Here is a 10,648-nt window from a genome sequence, read left to right as displayed (position 1 = left end):
GGGGGTATAAAATAATTGGATAAATCTTTCAAAGAGTCAGCACACACATGATGGACAAATCATCTCTTGTGAAGTAGCAATCTATGATTCTCTGGATATATGATGATGTCTTTCAGAAACAAATTATTTTCTGATCAATACAATTACCACAATTCTAGGGAGAAGGAAACTGTGTAAAACTACAGGTACGATAATTTATTTTGTCTATTTTTTACTACGCTACTTAAACAATATTTTAACTGGGATATAATCATTTATAAAGTTAATATACTGACAAAATCTTAAGAAAACAATGGCTTCTGCTCGTGCTGTCCACAGTACGTTGCCTTTGTCAATATATTCTAGATCTTGTAGCGCTGGCATTCAAAATACCACATTGATGATAACAAACTTTTTAAAATTTTGTAATGCAACTGTTAATTCATTAGGGTTAGGGTAACCAGTCATTTTTCATGAAAATTGATATAAAGAACATTGACAGTTTATGTGGAAGATAAAATCGCTGCCAAAATAATTTTGTTTGAACTATGATGCTTCAGGAAGAATTTCTTTAATTTGCCTTACAGCATCTAGGATCAATGACAGCATAGTTTTACTAAGTAGGATTTCAGAGCTAGGTATCTCAGAATTCAGATGTCCCAGATATCATGAATACAACCTTACCACTAGATTCCAATTTGAGGATACTTCTCAGACTCTGCTTCGCACTGTCAGTCAAATACTTGTGTTCACGAATGAATGGGGACCTCATTTCTTTTGAGCTCCATTCCATCCTGGTGGAACAAATACATTTTTCAACTTCTGGTTCTGTAGTTGCTGTTTTGCAGAACAACAACTTAAGATAAGAGATGCAGATATGTGATAATGTTTATTATCCTTCTGTTAAAATTCAGATTGGTGAAGTTGTACCATTCTTCTTTTAATATTTATGCACCCTCTTCAATGATCTTTCTTCTCCTTGCTTAAATACTTCAGATTGGAATGTTGTTGACTGGATTAGTAGAATCAATTTTATTTCATGTTGTAAAAGCCACTTCTATTGATGAAACTTATAAATATTTCCCAACGCAGCTTTAATGGTTACATCTGAGTTGATACCCTCAAAGTCCACAGGACTGCCAGACTTTTTGTCAGAGTGTATTTGAATTTGCTTGAACTCACAAGTCTTCAATTCCTTAATGAAGTGGTATATGGGCACCATAGATATCCTAAACAAATAGATACTCAGAAATGGCCAAAGATGTATCAGTTTGGAGTCACCAACACAAGGTGCACACACAGTCACCCTGAACAACGGTTACATGATAGGTGCCCATCAGGGATGCAATTTTCTTTGATGTGCGTGATTTAACAGCTACATGTAATTATGAACACTCTGCTACATTGCATGAACTATCTTATGCTTCTCTCTTGCTGTTATTCTGCATCTGAAATAACTCCACAGAGGCTAGTATCCTGTCACCAAGTCACCTTTTATTTACATTGCATTGTACATGACATGGGTCTGGCTTTCTTTACAGGCAGTTCTCAGAGTGAACAGAACCTCTGTCACTCCTATTCATATGTGTCAACCAGGGCTCCTGGATTGGACAGCCCCAATCAATGAACTCATATTTTATGATGTCACCTTGCATTGCCTTATTACAATCACCACATTAATATGAACTTTTCCAGCTGTCCCAACCTTGAGTTGCAGCTTTTTTTGCTTCTGCTGTCATAGCACTAGTGGCTCCACACTCTGATGCATTCTTTATCTACAATGCTCCTCCAATGCTTGTGAATCCAGGAAGGTTTGAGGGATAAGCCCTATCTGTGGACAACACCTTTTAGTTGCAGCATATGGCTTTTTTTTTAGATTAGATTAGATTAGATTACTTACAGTGTGGAAACAGGCCCTCCGGCCCAACAAGTCCACACCGACCCGCCGAAGCGCAACCCACCCATATCCCTACATTTACCCCTTAGCTAACACTATGGGCAATTTAGCATGGCCAATTCACCTGACCTGCACATTTTTGGACTGTGGGAGGAAACCGGAGCACCCGGAGGAAACCCACGCAGACACGGGGAGAATGTGCAAACTCCCCTCAGCTTTTCAGAAATTCTTTTCTCAATGACAGGTCTTCTGCTCTGTTTCCCAGACTTGTCACATCACTTTGCTGCTTTGTCCATGAGTCTCTCAAAGCTGTCCCCCTCCTTCAAATATTTCAGTTGCTTTCTCTCCACTTTGCCCCTTCCTTGCAATACACATTCCCACAAAGCTTTGTATTATCCACAAATTTTTAAAAATCGCATTTGATCCCCATTTCAAAACTTATATAGAGTGAACAAAGAGTGATTCTTGTCATCTTATTGTACATTTTGTAACAGCCTGCCAATGCATGATGAGCATTTATTTCTATACTCTAGCCGACAGATACAAAACAATTAATCCAAGCCATTTCATTAACTCCTATTCCATGTGCTTTCATTTTCCTAATCAGTATCCTGTGGGGCACTTTATAAAAAGCTTTTGAAAATCTAATATTCTATATTCAATGGCTGTCCTTTCTTAATTTCTCCTCATAAAATTCTCAAAACGTCTAACAAGTTTATCAAAAATGATACCTCTTTTGCAAATTCATGCTGATTATGCTCTGTCAGTTCATTATTAACCAGGGGTCTATTTGTCCCATCTTTTATAAGTTCTAGCATTTTGTCTACTAATGATGGAAAGCTAACAAGTCTATAGTCCCCTGTTTTCTCATCCCTTCTCAATTAGTAGCGTGAAATTGGGTCCTTCCAATCATTAGTCAGTCTAGAATCTAAAGAATTTTGAAAGATAACCACCAATGCATCGACTAACTCCTTCAGCACTTTGGTGTGAAGACCATTGGGGCCTGACAGTTTATCAAATTTGTTTCTCCAGTGCATTCTTTTCATTAATATTAGCTTCTTCCAACTTCTTATTAGATTACTTACAGTGTGGAAACAGGCCCTTCGGCCCAACAAGTCCACACCGACCCGCCGAAGCGCAACCCACCCATACCCCTACATTTACCCCTTACCTAACACTACGGGCAATTTAGCATGGCCAATTCACCTGACCTGCACATTTTTTGGACTGTGGGAGGAAACCGGAGCACCCGGAGGAAACCCACGCAGACACGGGGAGAATGTGCAAACTCCACACAGTCAGTCGCCTGAGGCGGGAATCAACCATCTCGTTGATGCAGAAGCCTCTAGGAACCCAAACTTGCCTCCGCTGCTGCCACAAATCTGCACTGCTGGGCCTACTCAAGTCTGTGCTGGGCCTACTTGAGTCTGTGCTCAAATTATCCAAGTCCGTGCTAGGCATATTTGAGTCCGTGCTGGGCCCACTGAGTCGGTACTAGGCCCACTCGAATCCATGCTGGGCCTACTTGATTCTGCACTGGGCTCACTCACCAACACCAATGCAGCCACCGCTACAGAGCTCTTTAACAAGGGGTAAGTACATAAAAGAGAAACAAAAGGAAAGAGCAGCAAGAAAATAGGGAAAAGAAATGAAAAGAAATGCAGATGAAGCAGACGAACCCTGGGCTCAAAAACACTTTTCCGCTGCTGTTTTTAGGGGAGATGTTTGGGAAAACCAACACAGCGGAAACATTTAGCTTCTTTGCCTTTTCTTCACTCACCATTCTAATTTCTCCCAACTTTGGTATCAATGGACTCATATTCATTTGAGTCAAATGTTTTCTTTTCACAAGACTATAGATGTTTTCACAATCTATTTGTTTTTTTTTGCAAAATTTGTTTGATATTTTATTGTCCCTTTCCTTTTCAGTTTCATGGTCATTTTTGAATTTTATAAACCTCCAAAACCTCACAATTCCTGCTCCTTCTCACAACATTATAGGCCATTTCTTTTAATCTTAACCAATCCTGAACTCGCTTTGTTAGCCACAGTTGACTTACCTTTTTTGAGTTTTTGCATCTTGAAGGAATATATAGCTGCTGTAAGTTATTCCACTGTGCTTTTAAAACTATTCTTGTGTAGGGAAAATTTGATGATTATAACAAATGCTTGGCTTACTCCATTCCCACAATGGTTAACCACTTTCAAGTCATATGGATCAACTGGATTTGTCTATTTCTACCATAGCCAGATTTTCTATAGCATCATTCTTATCTATTTTTGAAACATTAGTTCCATTATCACTGAAGCTATAGAATGTTTTCCAGTCTTCTTCCTTGGTAAACAATAGTTTGGAGAACCCATTAAATATACAAGATTGAAATTGGGAGAATTTAGGCACTTAAATTGAACTATGAATCAATCATAAATATATGTAGGAGTTTCTTAAAATTTTTCAATTAAAAGGTTTTGGTCAATGTGTTGTTGACCAACTGGAAAAGCATCTTTTTGAGATCAAACATTTTGCAATGAGATAGATTGTGAGGGAAACACACAGTCTATTGCTATGATGCTGTTTCTAATAAGATCCACTCATCTTTCATCTTCCCCACATTATGCTTGCATGGTTTTGAGCTTTTATGTGGAATCTCCCAATCTATTTTTATACCCTCTCCCTTCTTGACTATTTTTCAGTATAATTTCATCTCTCAACTTCCTGTACTTCGAACAGTCCTCATTTCAGGAATCCATCTGACTTGTATCACACACCTAAATGTAATATTCAAGTATATTTTGTCTCTTTGCTACCAAGTAGTTTTGACTTTATCTCTCTTATCTTTCACCATTATTGACATAAGTCCTACCTGAAATATGTCCACAAAGAGTGTCATTGTCCTGTCTTCATTTTACTTGTTATTCTTTCTTTCACTTTATACTGATCAGACCTCCTCTCATCCTTTTGAAGTCAGCCCTTTTCCAACTTAGTTTTCTTGGGTGTTTCCTGTTATTTTCCATTATAATTTAATAGCTTCTTTTACACAAATGTTCCCTGTAATGTGTGTATCCATGTGTCAAAGCTTGCAGACCCATTGAGAAAGACATTAAGGGATAGTTTTTACTTGTCAGAGCTGGAAAGGTTACCGTTCGTCACATTGAAATGAGTCATGTTTCCCCCACAGGCCATCTCATTGCCAAATCTCTGATCTTGAAAAGATTCTTTCCTGGTTGGGTAACAATATACTGATCAAAGATGTCTGCTTGAACACATTTAAGAAACTTCTCAACACCCTTGCTATTGACTTCCATTTCAATTATGGAACTAAATACTCTCAATTTGACTATGGTTTATTTCTTGCACTGATCTGAGATTTTCCTATTGATAGGCTTGCCTAGCTCTCTCACCAATTGGAACCCTGTTCTTTTACAGTTCTTTGTACCTTTAGCTCACTAACCCTTGCACTTCATTCTGTGTGGAGCCAATATGCATTGTCAACCTGGCTCTGTCGTCATGTCACTCTTCTAGCTGCGTTCTAACATGGTATGACTTCCTTTTCCCCCAATATCCCATATCCTCATGACTGCAAGATCCTCTTTCTTTTATATATTTTGGCAATAATGTGCATTCTAGTTCAGGTGAACATGCCTCAGTGAATTTAGGATTCACCACAGGATTATGGCTCTCAAAGTCTTACTTGTTAGCTTCCTAAAGTGAGATAAAGTGATAGTAAAGTGACCCTTGAAAATACTCCAATCTATTGAGTAAAAGTACAAACGGGCTCTGGTTCAAGGTCTACCTGCTCCAAATGTGTGTGATAATTTCTCTGAACACATTGCTTGGAAAATATTTAGAAATTGGTTGTGCTAATTAAAAAGACAGAATTGCAAAGACCATTATTGTATACAATTCAAAATGTGAGTTCAGTACAGGTTCCTTAATATGGCATTTCAAGCCTGCAATCAAAAAATTAATACTCTCTTATCATTTCTCTTTCTTTGTAGTGGTTAAAAACAAACCTAGAAGAGAAAGCCACAGGATTTTCATTGAATTATGTTAATTTTTATGTTGCAGCAAGATATTTGAATGTTTTAATAACATTGGATTTGTCTTCTGACACCCACTGTATGCATGTTGCACTGTATGATCAATGCAGTGACTTTTTTTTAGTTAATTTTGCTTGTGCGACTGAATTGCTGGTGTAATCTATAGTAAAGTGATAGGGAACATCGCACATTACAATGGGCATGCAGCAAAGCACGTCCATTTGCTTATAGTGTAAAACATTTTTAAGGCAGAGGTCGATTGATTCTTAAGCAAAGAACTGTGAATTTTAGAAATCTGAAACAAACAAAAGCAGAAAATGCTGGATGAAGTCAGCATCTGTGGACAGAAAACAGAGTTAATGCTTCTGCACAAGAATCATTGGATCTGAAACATTAACTCTGCTTTCTTTCCACAGATGCTGCAAAACCTGTTGGATTTATTCAGTGATTTCTAGCTCTGTTTCTATTTTATTTTGGTGTAAGCAATTTGATGCCTGTCTTCAATTGGTTAATGCTGCAATAAGCTCAAAGATGAGCATCATCTCTTCATCGTTGATCAATAAATCTAAATCATTGACCATTGTCTTGAACTGCTATACAAACTTAAAATAAATCCTTTTAAGGCATTTACCATGAATATACACTACTAGATTAAAATTGTGATTTACAAATGATAATTGATAAATATTAGTTATAAATATAACCCATTGCATCAGTTTTCCTGAAATATTTGGATCTTTTACGGTAGATACATTCACAGCTCTGAGCTGTAGAATTGATTAATTTAAATAAAATTAAGAGAGGAAGATTGATTAAATGCTGTATGTCATTTATCTTGATTGGCAAAGAACTCAGCTAAAATACAATTCTGGTTGCACACAGAGATGCAGTACAAAAACACTTGCATCAGATGATGCAGTTTTAGTGTACTTTTAAATATCTAAACTGATGGGAAACTGGTTGGTGGAGAGGTAACAAAATAATATGTGAAGAAATAAAGTGATGAATGTTCAATAACTGTGAAAATAACATTTCAAAGTGAACAATCATAAATTACCTTGTTTTCTTCTCAAGATGATGAGATTCTACCCAAATATCAAAGAGATATAGGTGAGGAATTCATTTCATACTTTTAAAGATTGTGGCAGAAAATCCATGATCTATTGTTAAAATTGTTGTTGGTACATATTTTCCAGTTGGCTCCTTATTCAATAATCTCTGTAATATCAATGCACATAATTCAATTTGTGAAGAAAGGGCATTTTTAACATATTCAATTAATATTTATTTCAAATGAAGAGTAGCATTGGGTTGGGAATTCCTTATGAATGTGTTGTCCTTACTATCTAATCTTCCTATACCTCTTATTTCTTGGCATCAAGCATTATCTCCTTACCTGCAATATGAGCGTTAATCTCCTTATCGACAATATTCATTAAAATACAGCCACGTATGACACCCCTTAATTTGTGTTGTCACATAGAACGTTGAAGGTGTTGGGTAGCCTGAATATATGTCACACACTTCCAGATAGCAGACGCATAAAGCTCTGTGTCTGAATGTTGTACACTTAAACCACGGGCCTGCAAGAGGCAAAAAAGAGGCCATATTGATCCTATCCGATGGGTAGAATATGGCTGAGAGAAGGTGACTATGGAGTTATTAGAGGTAATTATACTCTTGTGAATCTCATAATGTTGTGTCAGTCATTGTTAAGGATTACTACTTGCCACAAATATTATGCGAGTGAATCAGAACTCCTTGCTGTGGAAAGGGACTTGGAAGTAATACTGATGACAGTACAGACATAAATTGTACTTCAGTGCACGAATTTCAATGGCATGCACTTTCTGCAAGTGTCACTCAGTAGTGTGAGTACGGATCCAGCATCAATGGGTAGAGCTGTGAAACTGGCCCCATCAGCAATGAGAGAGTTAATGTGAGGGAATGTCTGTTTGATAATCATCCTCACAAATCTACCCTTCACAGCATTCACCAATGGTACAACTTTGTGGAGATGATGGCAATTTTCACACTGAGAAGGCACTTTATTATCCTTTTTGACATTACTCACCATGAAAAAAAATGTAATGGATTCATAATGCTTCTGCCAGATCAAGAAATGTCCATGATGTCCATGAGTTGCTGGGGACTACCAGCAGCAATATGGAGTAGAATAATGCATTATTAAAAACTGAAAATTTGCAGTTCAATATATCATTCATTCTAATGTTTACCTGAGTCTTGTTGAGAAAATGTCAGTAAATGAAGAGTTTTTAAAACTTATTTGTGGGATTGTGTGTTGATGGGTAGGCCAGCATGTCTCTAACAACCCAGAGGACAGTTAAGAAGCAATCACATTGCTGTGGATCTTGAGTCACATATAGGCCAAACAAGTGAAAGACATTCGAAAGGATATCAGTGAATCAGATAGACTTTTATTACATTTGGCATAGTTACCTGGTTGATATTGGGCTAGTTTTTTTATTCCAAATGTTTACTGAATTCAAACTTCCCCATCTGCTTTGGTGGAATTTGGTGGAAAATGAGGATGTAATCTTTTGAAGCTAAAATGCGGGTAATCAATCACCCTAGGCAGGAAAAGCAAATTGCTCCAGACAAAGAAACACCATTTCCATCAAAAGTATAGTGCAGTGTGTACACTTAGTCTCAGTCTCTGCCTGACATCTTCACTTTCATTGTTTGCCTGACACTTTCACCTTCATTGTTTCTCATCAACAAATATTTTGATGCACTCAGCATGATATCAAAAACTGTTGCACAATAATATTTAAAAAGCTATAGACCTGTTAACAATTCCAGTGTTGAACACTCACAATAATTGCACCTTTAGTTATTATGGTTACAACAGAAGATCTAAAACAAGACCGGATGAATACCCACAATGGTTGATTCTGTCCTCAAGTAAAAAGAAAGCAAAAATTCAATTGGAACAAATGCCATCCTACTAGTCACATTGCAACCATCAGCAAAAAGATACAAAAGAACACAGCCTTTTACCAGTAACCTTTCCGACAGGTACTCATTTGTGTTCTGCAAAACCAATGTGCTCCAGATTTCATGACAGCCTTGGTCAGAATGTCAACCAAAGAGATGAATTCCATAACGGAGTGACTGCTTTTGATAATAAAGTTGTAACTGACCCAGTAAACTTTCGAAGAGCATGGATAATTTGAGTTCAGCACAAATTAGAGAAACAGCATATCCACTCCTTGAGTCATAATAAGCAAAAAGAAAGATGGCTGTAGTTCAGTTCCAGATGAATGCATGATCTAGTGGCTGAAGTAATATGAGTATTTATTAACATTTATATTGACATGTCTTTAGTACAACTATTGAAGTGTGTTACTCCAAAATTTTTAATTTATCAGTTTAATTAACAGATTATCAAAATTAAGTTTGTGTTGAAATATTACAAAACCTACATTGGTTTATCAAAATTAACTCAACAAAACTTAAAGGTGATATGGGACTTTTATTTTCAACTTTCTCTATATTTGTAATAAAATAAATGACAAGACTGAAAACTATAAATAGAATTGTGCAAATAATATTATTTTAAATGTTATTACAGTGTTACAGAATATATTACTAAAATATTGTATAAGTGTCTATTGTATGCCGTATTTAAAATACTGATTTTTATTTTACCCTTTTCTTCCCTTTTTGCTATGGCTTAAACTTTTCAGTCATTGGTAAGCACTCTACAGCAGATGAACAGAATTTGCTAACGGTAACAAATTACGTGAAATGTAATATCAAATCCATGCTTTGCTGGTGCATGCAAAATACAAATATCAAAATATAAGGTGATAGATTATCATAAACATAATCCAATAGTAGTTTAAATGGAGTGGCATATTGGAGAATTGATGGCAAGATATCCCAGAATTCAAGTCCCAAACAGCTGAAATAAATTTCGCAAAAGTGGAAAGATTAAAAACTAGTGGGGTCAGGAGTTCAGAATATGATGTACAAAGGCATCTCACGAAGTTGAGCAACTGTAGAAAATGACAGAGGTGAAGACTGCCCAAGTCATATTGGGGTGGGAGCAAAGGATACAAGGGAGATTTGAGGTTGTGGTGGTGCAGGTGGGCAGGGGGAGTGTGTTTTAAAACAAGATTGCAAGATGAATGGAGACAGGGGCAAAGTCAGATAAAACAGAGGTTGAATTAAGTGTCATAAAATGATGTAGAAATGTGATCAGAAGCACATCTAGTGATAAAAAGAGATGCCAGTTTTGAAGTCTGATTAAGACTTGAATAGTTGCCAATGTGTGCCTGGGACTGATGTCAAAAATGTAGGAATTTACCAGGAATTTTAAAAACAGTTTTTGTTGTCTCAATATTTATGTGAAAGAGAATTCTGTTCTGCACTGGATTGCATGGAAGCAGGACAATAACCCAGGAGCAATAGAGAAGTATAAGAAGCTGTGGGGAAGTCAGAACTGAGGGTAGTCAGTATGCATACAAAAACCGAGCTTTCCTTTTAGATGATGTTGATGACAGTGATAAATCATTTCTAAATGTGGAGCAGAAAAGAAACAAGGTCAGATGCGTTCCATACAAAGTTAAGGATTCAAGAGCATGCAGAGAAGCTAATCCAATTGTTGTTCTGGTAACCAGAAGATAAAAAACAAAAAGAACCAGGTGAACACACTTCTTCCCTGCTGAATTATGCTGGAGAGTTGTTAGGTGAGAGCAATGGAGG

The sequence above is a fragment of the Chiloscyllium punctatum genome, chromosome 30 (assembly GCF_047496795.1).
Source record: "Chiloscyllium punctatum isolate Juve2018m chromosome 30, sChiPun1.3, whole genome shotgun sequence".
Lineage (NCBI taxonomy): Eukaryota > Metazoa > Chordata > Chondrichthyes > Orectolobiformes > Hemiscylliidae > Chiloscyllium > Chiloscyllium punctatum.
Note: the sequence above shows the minus strand (reverse complement) of the source record.